This window comes from Myotis myotis, unplaced genomic scaffold (assembly GCF_014108235.1).
Source record: "Myotis myotis isolate mMyoMyo1 unplaced genomic scaffold, mMyoMyo1.p scaffold_m19_p_17, whole genome shotgun sequence".
NCBI classification, from domain to species: Eukaryota; Metazoa; Chordata; class Mammalia; order Chiroptera; family Vespertilionidae; genus Myotis; species Myotis myotis.
In genome coordinates, this window is record NW_023416321.1 from 22,629,301 (window position 1) to 22,641,901 (window position 12,601).

Here is a 12,601-nt window from a genome sequence, read left to right on the forward strand (position 1 = left end):
TAGGTCATAGAGTGTATACATTCTAAAATGTTATTAGATGCTACTTATTTGCTCTCAGAGTGGCAGTATTTACATTTCCAATAGCTATGTGTAACAGTATCATTTACCTCAGGTCCTCACCAATGTTTTCTATTGTCCAGCCTCTTAATTTTTCCCAATCCGATGGGTGAAAACAGTTTCTCATTTTTCTTTTTATGGCTTTAAAGACCATTTGAATATCCTCTTTTGTAAATTGTCTGTTCCTATTGTTTCTCACTTTTCTGTTGGGTTGTCTTTTTCTTACAGATCATAGGAATATTTTTTTTATCATTCTGATAGATACATTATATATTGCAAATCTCTCCAGTAAATTGCCTGCCTTTAAATCTTGCTTATGGCATATTTTGCAGTAGTCAAGATGCAATTTCAATAAAGTTAAATAAATCTACTTTTTTAAGTTATAGGTTATTCTTGTTGTGTCTTTCTTGTTTGAGAAATCTTTCTCTATCCTAGGCTACGAAAAAAATATTTCCCCCTAATTGTTTTTCATGTTTAGGTCACTAAAGTATCTACAGTTTATTTTTGTGAGTGACGTGTCACAGCTGTATTATTCAATAGCCTTTCTTTCCCCTGGTGATTCCTGGTGATATCTTGAACGTGTCCAATGTTCCCATATATGAATGTGTTCCTCAGCTCTCTGTTCTACTTTATTGGTTTATTTATCTACATCTGTGTTAATTAGGATTTAAAAAAAACAACCCCAAGGTGCTGTAACAGCATTCCAACAATCATGTGACTTAAAGAACTAAGTTTGTATTTTTGTACATAATAGTCCAAGGTGAGCTCTGCTCTGTGGAGCCATTCAGCAATCCATGTTCCTCCCAGCTTGTGGATTAATCATTCCCTGTGGAAATCTGGGCCATGGCCACATTTGGGTTCCAGTCTGAGGAAGGAAAAAGAAAGAGCATGGAGAAAACACGCCTACTGTTTTAAGAATTATAGCCCACAAGAGGGACACAGCACTTCAGTTCATACTCCATTGGTATGACTCATAGCCTCGGCTCCCTGCAAAAAGGACTGGGAAATACAGTGCCCAGCCAGGTAGCTGTGTGCCTAACTACCCTTCTATTATCATGCAGAAAGGGAACATTGGATTTTGGTGGGCAGCTAGCAGCTCCTCACAAACCTTGGCTAGTGTCACACTATTTTAATGACTAGCCTCACTTGTTAGCAAATGGCTACCACTTAATATTGGCAAATGGCTACATGACTCCAGTGTCTTATCCTTACACACTGTTAATTAGTTATCTATTGCTGCATTATAGATTACCCCAAAAACTTAGTGGCTTAAACAGTAAACTTCCCAGTGAAGATGGCAGAGCAGAAAGATGACATCACGGAGCCTTTGAATTAACTGATTCTGCCACAGCACATCTTACTATAGAGTTAATAAATCCCCTTGTAGTTTAAGCTAATTTGAGCTGGGTTTTCTGTTGCTTAATAACTGAAAGTAACCTACCTGATACATATTTTTAGATACATGCTATCTCAGTCAGTCACGGTGAATCAAATTATGCTACATTAATAACCAGCAGAATCCCAGTAGTTTAAAACGGAAAGGCTTATTTCTCTCTTGTACTCCTGGTCCATCACAGGTTGGCTAGGAGCTCTGCCCTATGCCATGTTCACTCTAGGCCACCAGCTAATGGAGCAGCTGATACCAGAAATGTTGGTGGTTGCCATGGCAGAAACAGAGCACTGGATGGTCTTGCTCCAGTAACTAGAAGTTCCTGGAAGCTATACCGATCACTTCAGCTTCCTGGCCCCATGTAACCAGAAGGGACCAGGAAGAGCCATCCTACCCGTGCCAAAGCACTGGACATATCTGGTGAATAGCACCAATCACTATGACACATGCATTTAGTTTATAAACTTCCCTCAAAGTACTGCTTTAACTGCTCCTTACAAATAAACTTTATTCAGATGTTCTTAGTTTTTTCTGAATGTCCTGTTCCGGGTCCCATCCAAGATAGCACATTACATTCATCATCCATCTCCCTAGGCCCTGTTTGGCTGTGACAGTTTCTCTGGCTTCCCTTGTTTTTCATGACCTTGACGGTTTTAAGAAGTATTTGTCAGGTATTTTGTAGAATGTTACTCAACTGAGATTTGTCTGCTGTTTCGCTCACGATTAGGCTGGGGTTACTGAGGGGGAGACCACAGAGGTAGAGTACCATTCTCATCACATCATCCCAAGGGTACATAGTATCAACATAACTCCTCACTGTTGGTGTTGACCTTGATCACCTGGCTGAGGTCGTGCTTGTTAGACTTCTCTTTTCTCCCTTTCCATACTGTACTTTTTGGAAAGAAACATTATGCACAGGGGAGTTAGCTACAGTTCCTCAGGGAAGAGACTCTTCATAAACTCTTCGGAATTCTTCTGCACGGGAGATTTGTTTACCCTTCCTATTGTTTTCCCAGCCATTTATTCCGATCAGTGTGGGCTCCTGGATATTTATTTACTTTGGGTTGTAATCCAGTATACATTATTTATTTTGTTCTCAAATTGTCCCAGTGTGAGCCACTGGAAGCTGTCAGACATACCCCCGTCAAATATGAATCATTTTGTATTTGAGCCCTTTCTTACTTTCTGGCACTACACCTGCCCCAGCCCTAGAATCAGTCATTTCTTCAAGGAACCTGAGTTCCTTTTATTGAAGAATGTTATTAGAAACCAAGATCTGGGTGCCAGGTGTGATCATTGCCACCGGGGTCATTCTTTCTAGGCCCTCTCAGCCCGCAAAGCAAGAAAATATCTGTGTGTGTTCTAACCCAGGTAGCACACATATATAACTCTGTATGTAGCCACCTGTATTTATATTGAACTACACATATGTTCATTCTGTTGTCTCCACTGTGGCTCATTCTAGCCTTGACCCCTGGCTTACCTATAACCTTCCACCACACCAATAAGAAGCCTGGCTTCTATCCATTTACTTCAATGTTCAATTCTGTTATACATGTACAGTGGTTCAGAATTGTGAACCCTTTTATTATCATTTAATTCTAAGTAATTAATATTCATCGATTCACTCTTTAACCATGAATTGTTTCGAGGTTTGGCTTTTAGTTTCAAAACATAGGTCTTGTTAGATCTCTTTCTGCGGTTGATTTCTATTTTCCTTACACTGTGGTCTGAAAATATGTCCTGTATAATGTTGATTCTCTGGTATGCTTTGAGACTTCCTCTGTGATTTAATGCATGCTCAATTTTGGTAACAGTAACATGTGATTGCAAAAAATAAATAAATAAATTTTGGTACATCTACTCTGTGCCATTAAAAACGTCATTATGAAAATGTAGAAAGTATACAAACGTTTGAGATAATGTGAAATGAAATAAAAAGGACACTAAACCCATGCAGCGTTTGCAGCAATGTAAACTACTCGGGCATAAAAACAGAGACTGGAGAAGGATAAGCAAAAATGAAAATAAGTATCCATGTAGAGTGGTGGGATTCTAGGTAATTTTTTTTTCTCTTCTCAAAACTGTATTTAATGTTGTTTCATTGTTTCTGTACTTTGTAAAACTTTCAAAAAGGTATCCCAGAAAACGTTGGTTTGATAAGTTAACAAAGGAACACAAAGTATTTAATTCTACAGACATTTTTGGAGCCCTTGCTATGCGTTGGGCACGTCAAGGTCACCTTCTTCTGAGACTCTTAGATTGAAAGGGGCAGGCTAGGCACAAGAATTTCTAGACAAGGCAGGTAGCAAGGGGTCCCAAAGAGCTCCAGACCTGAGACAGCTGGAAGACAGGACTGGGAGGCATTGGTTTAGATTCAGCAGGGAGGAGGGGGTATGCAGTGTCCTTGTGGGTGTGATGGGAACTATAGAGGATCTCAAGGGTCCCTGTGTGGACACACGCAACGGGGAGACCTTGAATATTAACAAAATCTGATGTTTGTATAAGACTTTATAACTTACAGAGTCTCCCAGCACACACACACAATCTCATTGCTATTTACCTATCTCTGTGCTATTTACCTTGTGAGGTAGATATTACTATTTTTATACCATTTTTTACAGAGTTGGAAACTGAGGTTCAGAGAGAGGGAAGCAACTTGTCCAAGGTTACACAACCAGTAAGTGACAGAGTCAGGACTCAAACACTGGTGTCCTAGCTCCATGTAGAGGCTCCTTTAGGTAAAACCCTCTTAGAAAAGAACTCCTTTGCCATGCACTTAGAAAGAGCCACAAAAATGGCACAACAGCCCTAGCCGGTTTGGCTCAGTGGATAGACGTCGGCCTATCAGCGGTTGCCAACCTTTCAGACCTCTGGTGGTCCGTGGACCACTGGTTGGTGACCGCTGGACTAAAGGGTCCGGGTTCGATTCCGGTCAAGGGCACATGCCCAGGTTGCGGGCTCAATTCCCAGTAGGGGGCGTGCAGGAGGCAGCCAATCAATGATTCTCTCTCATCATTGACGTTTCTATCTCTTTCTCTCTGAAATCAATTAAAAAATATTTTTTAAAAATGGCTCAGCAAGGCCATCCCACTCAGCAAAAAGGAATATTATCAAATGTCCTCTAAAGGAGGAGCTGCTGTGAAAAGAGAAAATGAGTACCAGCTGCCATTCTGGTCCAATTGAGAGAGAAAAAAATACAGTGTAGAAATGCTGGTATATCAACACCATTAAAATGATTATTTAAAAGATCATTAAAAAAAAAAGATCATGAGCCTTGAAAAATGAAAAAGTTGCCCAGAAGAAGAGCATTCCAAGCTGAGGGGAGAGAAATGAGCTGGAGGCCTTGCAGGCACTGAGCGCTGGTGGTGTGGCCGGGAGCAGGCAGGCTGTGGTAGGGGTGAGGTAGGTAGGGGCCAGTTTACAAATAAATAAAGCAGAAATGAATACAGGTTAATAATAACCAAATCGTGTTACAAGCGCCAACGATCCCTCCAGACACCCCCCTCCCCTAAAGCTGGTGCAGCAGAGACTTCATCCTAAACAGATCTGAAGTCTGAGAGACTGGCCTCTGCCCCAGTTCACGGGTGGGGTGATCCTATCAAGATGCTGAGTCCAAGGGAGATCGTGGCTGGAAGGCTGCCTCATCACAGGTGTGCACAGCTGCCAGCGCCCCGCTTCTGTCCTTGGGGTTTCCCGGTGGAGGGCCACTATAGCGCTGTCAGTTCCAGCTGCAGTTTGCAGTGTGTAGATGCCTGGGTGTGAATCTGGCCACTCTCTGTTAGCTGTCCCTGGGCCAGCTGCAACTCTGGGTGCCTCTGTGTTTGCATCCGTGAAAATGGGGGCAACCACGAGATGCACCTCAGGGGGCGGAGCCGGGGTGGGGAGGCTTTAAATAGGAGAATAACTCATCTTAAGCACTTGGCTTTGAGCTTGGAACGGATAAGTACTCAATAAACGTGCAGCCAATTTCTGCTCCACTACCGAGGTGGGTAAATGATAACCAGGACGGTGGTCCGTAACCTCTGGGGAGGGCCTTTGTGTGTGTGTGGGGGGGGGGGCGCCCTCCCTCCCTGCAGCCTCACCCTCCGGCCTGGCCAAGGGCAGTGCCAAGGGCGGCTGCTGAGGGAGCAGCTGCCTGGCAAGCACCACCCCCACCCCGTCATCTGACGGATCCTTCTGAGCATTCAACTTCATTTCCACTTCAATTTTATCAGCGGGGGCCGGGGGCTGTGCAGGAGATAGGAGGCCGGCCCTGACATGAATTAGCCCCGAGATTGTCCGATATGCTATGCTCCCAGCCTGGGCTCCAGTGCCAGCGCTAGCCGCCCTGCCTCTCCTTTGTGTCGCTGGTCTCTTTGGTCCTCACGGCTCCATTCCGGTTGCGCTGCCCAGGACTAGGGAGCTCCTTTGCATTTGGCCATGTTTACCAGACCGAGGCTGGCTGTGCAGGGCTCCTACCCCCCAGGGCCAGGCAAAGTCACCCTGGGGCCACCCCCAGTGGGGGCCTGGCTGCTCCTCCTCCCCCAGCCCCTCTCACTTTCCCACAGCCCAGGATCTAAGGAAGCACTTTGGTCAGGATGTCCCTGTGCAACGCTGAAACGCCACCCCATGTAATCTTTCCAGGAAATCTGAGAAATGAGATTGAGAAAGGGAAACTGAGGCTCAGAGAGGCCGAGATACTCACCCGAGGTCACACTGCATGTTGGTGGTCTGGCCTGGATTTGGGCTCGAATCTGTTCATCCCAGAGCCTTGGTGAGGAGTGGGTCTGGCATGCATACACATCAGTATGTTGCCCCTTTTCCTACTCTGTAAGTTGAGAGAATGAGTTATTCCCCAAATTTATTACAAAAAAGGAGGCCATGTAAGATGGGAGTAAGAGAGGTGCTAGGAGTTTCCAAAGAGGGGAGGGGAATGGCTTCCTCCCACTCCTTCAGCCCCTGCGTGCCCCGCACCGCGACACCCCCTCCAAGACGCCACCCTCACTGTAGGCTTGATGCAGAGAAGACATTTTGCGATGTTCCAGCTAGACTAAGGGCAGAGGCCAAGAAACTGGCTGTGGAACCCAGGGGGTCTCCCAGCCGCTCGCCAGATCCCGGAAGAAGGGAGTCTATCTAGCCCGGCCCAGCTCCTCACCTCCGTTTCCGGGGTGCTGCTGGGGAAAATTTATGTCCCTCTCAGGTTTGGGAACCGATCCCACACTAAAAAGAAAGAAGAGAGAGAGAGAAAGAAATTATTTTAAATTTTTTTTAGGTCCAGAAATGAAGCAGAAGTGAGTAAATTTTAATGAAACGGTGCAAAAATGACATCATTTACTCAGAAATCATTAATTTGTCAGCATTAATATTTCAGCTACAACATTGCCTGTCATTTTGTGCCTGCAATGACTGATAAATCTATAAAAGCGTGCTGCTAATTTACTGAATATTTATGTGCAGTGTCATTTGCAGAGTAAGAATGGAATTTATTTCGTGCCGAGTTCTGCGGGAGAACATTCCCCACAAACCTTCACCCTGGTGGGTGGGGGAGGGCAGGGGGAGACTCCAAACTTCCTGGAAAACTGGTGACAGGACAAAGACAAAGGGCGCCCCGGGCTCAGGCCCCAGCTCCGGTGGCCTGGGAGGGGACCACCTCGCTTTTGCTCACTTTGTAAGGCCCTTCTCACCCCCCCCCCCCCCCCCCCGTCTTGGCAAATCCACATTAGCCCTCTCCCCCCCAGTCCTCCTCAGTGTGTCTGCTCTCAGGGAGGCACCTGGATGCCACTGCCCCTGCAGGGCAGTGGGTGGGCCTGCTGCTCAGTGGGTGTGGGGCGGGCCCTGTGCAGAGTTGATGGATGGCAGGTGGGCTCCGGGTCCCAGGCCGGTGATCAGGAGAGGGGGTCAGAGAAGAGGTTAAGTGCTGGAGAGGGGAGCCAGGCAGCCTGAATTCCCAGTCTGGCTCTGTGAATGGTCTTAGGAATCTGGGTCTCAGTTTCCTCACCTGGAACATGGGCACGCTGCTTGTCCTTGTTCCTAGAGGCTGAGGATTGGCCGCTCTAACGCATGTAAAGATAAAGCAGAGGACTTGGGAAACAGCATCTGCTGCCGTTTTTGAAGGAATCGCTGCCACCGTCGCTGCTCCTGGAGTGTCCCTTTCCTGGGGCTCGGAGACCCCATCCCCACATTCCTGAGAGGAACGGGAGCCCTGGACCAGGCTCCTTGCTCCCCTACATGGGTCTACCTCCCAGCATCCCCTCTCTCCACTCTGCTCATTGCCACATGCTTGAGGGGCCAGAGTCCTGGGGAATCTTTCCGGAAGCAGCTTCCTGGAGCACCAGCTGGTGGCTCCCGGGCCAGGGAGGGGGAAAAGAATGCCTGTCCTGAGAAATGCCTCCATTTCACAGAGGGCAAAGTCAAGGCTCTGCGAGGGTACCAGAGCCTGAGGGCCCCTCGCCCTCATGTCCCCATCCCCGTCCCCCATCCCAACAAGAGCACAAATCACAAGCCTTCAAGTTTTGCACCATTTTGCTCAATTTCCTGCCTGAATGGCACAGGGCCTGACCCTCTGCAGGTGCTCAGGAAATGTTCGTGGAATCAATAAGGAACAGCTAAATCTCCCATCTTCGGAGAGCTCTTTGTCTCCTCCCCCCCCCCCCCCCCCCCCCCCCGCTCCCCGCACTCCATCAGGGACCGATTCCAGTGGCATCCTCCTCCTAATGCCTCTCAGATTGTTCCTGTTTCTTCTTTGTCACTGCCCCTGCCCCCGGTCCCCGCAGAGTCCTCCGGGAATGCTTACCTGGACCGTGGCGATGGTCTGCTCATGGGTCTCCCTGCCTCCACGTCCCCCTCAGCACAGCTTTCTGATGCCACTGCCCGATTCCAGGAGCTCCAGCGGCTCCCACTGTCAGGGAAATGGCATCGGCGTGCCCTTCCAGGTCCATCATGCCCTGCCCCTCTCCTTTGCTCTGGGACCCCCCTCCCCCCACCACACACACACTATTTCACATTCTTGCCCATGCTTTTCCGTCTCCAAGCCTTTGTTGTCCCTTTCGCTGGGTATCCCTCCATTCCTCACAGCCGAACCCAATCTGTCCTCCAAGGACCATCGCAGCCCCTCTAGGAAGCTTCCTGTTTCCCCTCAGAGCGGCGGGGGGGGGGGGGGGGGGGCATTGTCTGAATTCAGGGGAGAACCCTGGACAGGTGGTCAGGGACCTGGGCTCTCTCTCACAGCCTAGCACCGTGTGGCCGTGACCTTGCCGTGCTCTGTCTATGGAATGGGATGGTCCGGGTCTCTGTGGTCCAGACCGAGTCTGTCGCGTTCACGACGGCATCCTGGCAACAAGCATAGAGCCAGGCTTACAGCCTTTGCTCCGTAAATGCTCACTGAATGGCCTCCACGTCCGGGTTCTGAGGGTCTGTGGCTCGTCTTGTGCAGGCAGACCTTTGGGGCTCCCCAAGGGGCGGGCAGAGGGGACGCTGTGGTGCGGACACTTGCACATAAATGTTGTTACTTACTCTCCAAGCTGCCCTGCGGGCTGGGCTTTCCCGACCCTGTTTTACAGATGAGGAAGGTGAAGGTTGAGTGACCTGCCAGGCCTCTCACCCAGGCCCTGGGCTCCAAATCCAGTGCCTCCCTGCTCTGCTCAAGTGCATCCCTGTGCTCCTAGAATCAACCCCGAGTCCTTTGTGGCCTGCGAGGCCCTGCCTGATCAGGCCCAGGGCCTCTCCAACTTGACCCTCCCCCTCAGGGAGAGCCCTCTGCTCCTTCAACTCACGGAGCTCAATCCCACCTCTGGGCCTTGGACTCGCTGTTCCCTCTGCCTGAAAGGTTCTTCCTTGTCATCCATGCCACCTGCTCAGAGAGATCTTCCTTGCCCACCCAAACCAAGATACGTGTTTCGTGTCCCTCACGCTCTGCCTGCGATGTCTCACACGTCTGTGCCCGTTCATCGCCCGTGTCTTCCACGGGGGCAGGGGCCTCGCTGCCCTGCTCATCCCTGTGGCCCAGCACCTGGCTAGGAGTGGCTGCTGTGAGGTAGGCCTGTGCTTTGTGGCTCTGGGGCAGGTGGAGAGGGAGGGTGGTTGGGGGCAGGGATGTGGTAGGTTGGGGACCCCAGGAGTAGAAGGTGCAGCCTGCTCCCAGAAGCTGGATCTAAGAGAGGCTGAAGCTGGGAGGTGCCGCCCCCCTTGTCCTCACCCCTCCCCACCCTGCCATGCCTCACACTCATTTCCTTCCTGGAGTCCGTCTCATTTGCTTTCCCTAAAAGCCGCTGAAGGAGCCAATATGTACGTGATGAATATTTCATCTCCTGAGCGTGGGTTTGCAGGAGAGCTGTGATCACTGGGGAGGGAGCGCTGCCCCGCAGCCTGGGAAGGAGGGGCCTGAGGACGCCGGTGATAGGGTCTCAGAGATGCAGGCCCAGGGCCCACCCCCTACCTCTGCAGATACCCTTGGCATTAGGAGGCTCAGGACCGGTGGGGAAGCCCCGAATCTGGGTACAGATACTCTGTGTTCTCAGGGGCTCTTAGCTCTTCCTTGAGGTTCAGCTCTGGCGAGGGGCAGACTTTGCCATTAGCTCAGAGGCTCAAGTTGCCCATGGCCATGGGCATGGTGATGGCTGAAGATGTGGAGTCTGTCCTGGTCGTTATCTATAACGGCTTCTTAGCTAGGGTCCTGAGAATTATCTTACCCCAGGGATGGAGGTTGGGAAACTGCAGTCTGAGAAAGGAGTGGGTACAGAGGAGGTACTGAAGGGCAAGGAGTGTGAGTAGTCAGTCCCTCCTAACCTCTCCATCATGCTCTCTGCTCCCCCGTCACCATGGCCACAGCATCCTCCTCACAAAGATGGTCCAACAGCATCCTCACGGGGATGGTCCAGCTGAGCTTCTCTAGCTCTGCAGTCGGGCGGTCCTGGCTGCCAGTCCTCTATTCCTTTGCCAGTTGAGTGACCTCTGACCCTCTCTGAGCCTCAGTTTCCCTGTCTGAAAAATGGTGTTGGTCTCACCTCCTGGCAGGGTGATTCCGAGGGGCCAGCAGAGTGCCTGGCACATAATAAAGACTCAAAAGATTTAGTGTTTGCACCCCCCCACACACACACACACACATACACACACCACACTCAAAGCACCACCACTGCCGTTCCTCTAGCGTCCACCTCCGGGTGGAAAACAAAGGACCGCTCGTTCCTTCCTCTTTGACCCAGGTTCTCGCTCCTCTCCCTGCACCTGTCTGCCCCTTGCTGCCCAGCCCACTCCACAGCCTTGAGCCTCTGCTAAGGAATTGGGGTGGCAGAGGGAAGGAAGGCACCTGCTCCCTGGGCCTCAAGTTGCCCTGGATCCAGATGACCCCTGGCCGTGAATCCCGTGCCCCCAGCCCCAAATCTCTGTAGCCAGCCCCTGTCCCTCCCCCACTGGCCAGGAGCAGTCCCCTCGCTCTCATCCCCACCCACCACATTACCCTCTGAATACTCTCATTATACCATTACTAATTAGGGCTGCTCAGCAAATTGGCGGCTGCATTAGAGGGAGACAGTGTGCGGGAGCATATGGCATAATATCGTATTAATGAACACTCTAAATTCAAACCCGGGTCAGCTGCTCGCTTCTCACCGGTGTCACCCACGCTAACGGGAGGGAGGGGAAAAAGGCACTCAACCTTTCCCTCGCTTTCCTTGCCTCTCTCCAAACACACATTCCCCGGCATGGGCTGGGCCGGCAGAGGTGTTGTTATCATATCCTGGGAATGGAGAGAGGATAAGAGAGTCTGGGCCTCCCTGGAGGCTGCAGAAGGACCTCCCCTCCCTGCTCATGTACAGTAGACACTTAGCACGGTCGGGAAAGTAATTATTAATAATAATCACACCAGGGCCTGGAGCCAGACTTTTTGCCCAGATATTCTCTGCCTCCCAATCTCCCTTGGAGAGGGTGTTAGCACAGAGGGGCCAGCTGAGGACCACAGAGGTGGGGGTGTAGGGGGGTAAGGGGGCTTTCTCAAGGACACAGGATGGTGGAGCTGGAGGGCCCAACTCATCTCTCTGCTTTTGAAAGCACATTTTTCCCACTCTGTCCAGGGGGAGGGAAGCTCAAGGAAATCCCAGCACAGGACCCTTCCCCACCCCTGCCAGCCCCGCTCCCAGTCTAATAGCACCCATACACCCACAGAGCACCAAGGTCTCTGGTTTTACCTGGAAGTGGGGGTATCTGGGAGGTCCCCCCATGAATTCAGAGACAGCACTCAGACAGGCTTCTTTATCTTCAAATTCCCAGGGTGATGCTGGGGGGTCCATCACCCCAAACAGATTGAGAATTGGGCTTGTCCATTCCAACTGGCAACCCGGGGGGAGTGGGGACAAAAAGCCTTGCTTTTCTTCTCTCTCCCTCGCCTCGCTCCCCAGGTCCTCAGAGGAGTGCAGAATGACGACTTCACATCTGGTCTGTAGTCTTGGAGGCAGGTGCTCTCCTGCCCCCCTAAATCTGGGCAGGAGGTGAGGGAGGGGCATTTACAAGTGGGGCCGGGTTGGGGTCAGCCTGACGAGGCTTTGAAGAAGAGATGAGCTCCAGCCCTAACCGGTTTGGCTCAGTAGATAGAGCATCGGCCTGCAGACCAAAGGGTCCTGGGTTTGATTCCAGTCAAGGGCATGTACCTTGGTTTCAGGCTCCTCCTGAGAGGAGTGCATGCAGGAGGCAACCAATCAATGTGTTTCTCTCACATCATTATTTCTCTGTCTTTACCTCTCGCACTCTCTCTAAAAATCAATGGGAAAATGTCCTCAGGTGAGGATTAAGAAAAAAAAATAGTGAGCTCTTACCGTCTCCGGAGCGGAATGGAAAGACCTGAACTAAAAAAAGCAACAAAACACAACAGTTTGTGCCTCCGTGGGGGCTGCATGGGCCAAACTTGTCTCTATCAAACCCGTCTCCAGGGGTTTGGAGGGGCAGTGCCCACTGATGGCCGGCCCAAGGTGCCCTAACTCCTACCCAGGTGTGCGTCCCAAACCATCCGTCTTGTTGTCTGATGATATCAATGATCCCCTAACAGCAGCCGGTTCCCGGGCTCATAATTCCTCATTTCACCTCAAAACGAAGGGCTATTCCACTCCTGCCGCCTGCTGAGCCCAGAGACTGGAGTTGGGGGAAGGGCTGGTCTGCTCAGCTGGTCTCCCAGCTCTGCCCAGG

General features: G+C 50.5%; 1 long non-coding RNA gene across 4 annotated transcripts; it reads right to left on the reverse strand.

The window, feature by feature from the left end:
* Window positions 1-364: 364 nt before the first annotated feature.
* Window positions 365-12,049, reverse strand: LOC118672437. 4 transcript variants are annotated; one of them, XR_004973058.1, is made up of 7 exons: window positions 11,611-12,049; window positions 10,214-10,408; window positions 8,223-8,327; window positions 7,428-7,482; window positions 6,585-6,649; window positions 6,135-6,257; window positions 365-922 (listed from the first exon to the last, which is right to left on the reverse strand). It is a non-coding gene; the product is annotated as an uncharacterized LOC118672437 (long non-coding RNA). The 4 variants fall into 4 exon arrangements; XR_004973055.1 differs by having other exon boundaries at window positions 10,214-11,162; XR_004973057.1 differs by lacking the exon at window positions 365-922 and adding an exon at window positions 4,492-5,336 and having other exon boundaries at window positions 10,214-11,162.
* Between the last annotated feature and the right edge of the window lie 552 nt (window positions 12,050-12,601).